This window comes from Rhincodon typus, chromosome 33 (assembly GCF_021869965.1).
Source record: "Rhincodon typus isolate 14 chromosome 33, sRhiTyp1.1, whole genome shotgun sequence".
Lineage (NCBI taxonomy): Eukaryota > Metazoa > Chordata > Chondrichthyes > Orectolobiformes > Rhincodontidae > Rhincodon > Rhincodon typus.
This window is the reverse complement of record NC_063364.1, coordinates 31,770,864-31,772,655: the sequence shown is the minus strand read 5'-3', so window position 1 is coordinate 31,772,655 and position 1,792 is coordinate 31,770,864. Positions and strand designations below refer to the sequence as shown.

At 43.8% G+C, this 1,792-nt stretch overlaps 1 protein-coding gene across 1 annotated transcript in view; it reads right to left on the bottom strand.

Annotated features, from left to right (window-relative positions):
• The window catches only part of LOC109914167 (A disintegrin and metalloproteinase with thrombospondin motifs 7-like), a 172,451-nt gene that overhangs the window by 151,808 nt on the left and 18,851 nt on the right, over positions 1-1,792 (bottom strand). The window lies entirely within an intron of this gene.

Here is a 1,792-nt window from a genome sequence, read left to right as displayed (position 1 = left end):
AGATGCTGCTTGGCCTGCTGTGTTCATCCAGCCCTGCACCTTGTTGTCTCGGATTCTCCAGCATCTGCAGTTCCTACTATCTCTGATTCAATTTATTTGTAAAGCTTGTTAAGGGCCATGCAGACCACTAAAGGTGAGGCAGAGGTAGAGAGAGTGGAAAGGGGCCCTTCTAGTAACAAACACTGTTGGTGTTTATTTCCACATGTCTTCTGCCAACTTATTTTATCTCATCCTATCAGGGAGAGTGAGTGATTACACTGTGTTCTCCAACTCCATTAGCCTGAGCATTAATAGGGTTAAGAAATGAGATGAGATCTGGAGATCTATTCTGGGTGTAGCCCTATCCATGGAAAATTGGAACAGCTGCTAGTTGGCTGAACTCCTTCCAACTTCAGTCCTTGTATCTCCTGTAAGACTAACATGCTTTTGGAGCAAAGGAACTGAGACCCAAATTGTAATTCAATGCACAGATTGTAGCCTTGTTGTTTCTCTGAGGCGGGTATTTCTTTTATTTAAAAAGAATCATTTATATTTTACAAAGGCACCACTGTTTTCCCTCTTGCACAGTTAAAGATATTTGAAAGAATAAATCCCTTTCTCCTGAAATCTCCAATTTTGCCTCCATCAGAGGAGGGCAAAATCTATTTCTACAACTGATGTTTGTTTTGCTAAAGTTACTGAATGAAAAGACAGTCTACACATTATTAAAGTGCTAGGTAGCATGCCTATTGATAGATTACTACAGTTTAAAAGGTGATAGCGAACTGGAAAAGTGGGAATATGAGCTTTGCAGCCCCAGAGAGCCATCAGCGACTGGAATGTGCTGCTGGTCAGTTCCAGAGGGACTTGGACCAGTTCTGACTCCAGCAGAGATTGTATCATATAGAAGGTGAGTGTATTTTTATAGGTAAGACTCGGTCCATGTGATTTCCTCAATTTTGACCTCCAGAGGAGGAGGTCAGAGACCATTTCCTCAAAGTATTTCCTTTCCTACATGTTGGCTCCGTGTTTCTCTGATTCAACCAGGAGATTACACATTTGCAGTGTCAGTGTGGAGGGAGAACATAGTAAATCATTATAATCATGTTCTCAAGATATCCCAAAGGCTTTACAGCCAATGCACGACATTTGAAATGTATAATCATTGGCTGTAACGTAGGAAATGTAGCAGCCAATTCGCACACAACAGGCTCCCACACATAACCATAGCATCTGTTTTTTGATGTTGACTGAGGGATAAATATTGAGGGCCATAGAATCTTTGACACCCCCCGACAGATAGTGGACAAAGCTTCAGTTTTACACCTCAGCTGAATGATAGCAACCAAAACTGCTCCAGAGTGACAGGCAGGATTTCAAACTCAAACCTTTTGTGAAACTTTCTGTTTCAGGCTGATAACACTACTCAGTCACACCATGGCTAATATGCCCCTTCAGCTAGCTCTGCAGTGGAAAGTGGGCTGTTAAGATAATTGGCTGTTTCTCTCTTTCCAGACTGAGATGGTGAATCTAGGAGCTGGAGGGCATTACAGGCAGATTGGTCAGGGGGGATTACAGGCAGACTAGTCAGAGGGGCTTACAGATAGACTGAACAGAAGGGATTACAGACAGACTGGTAGGAGGGGATTACAGGCAGGCTGGTCGGAAGGAGTTATAGGCAGACTGGTCGGAGGGGATTACAGACAGACTGGTCAGAGGAGATTATAGGCTGGCTGGTCAGAGGGGATTACAGGCACACTGGTCAAAGGGGATTACAGACACACTGGTCAGAGGGGATTACAGGCACACTGGT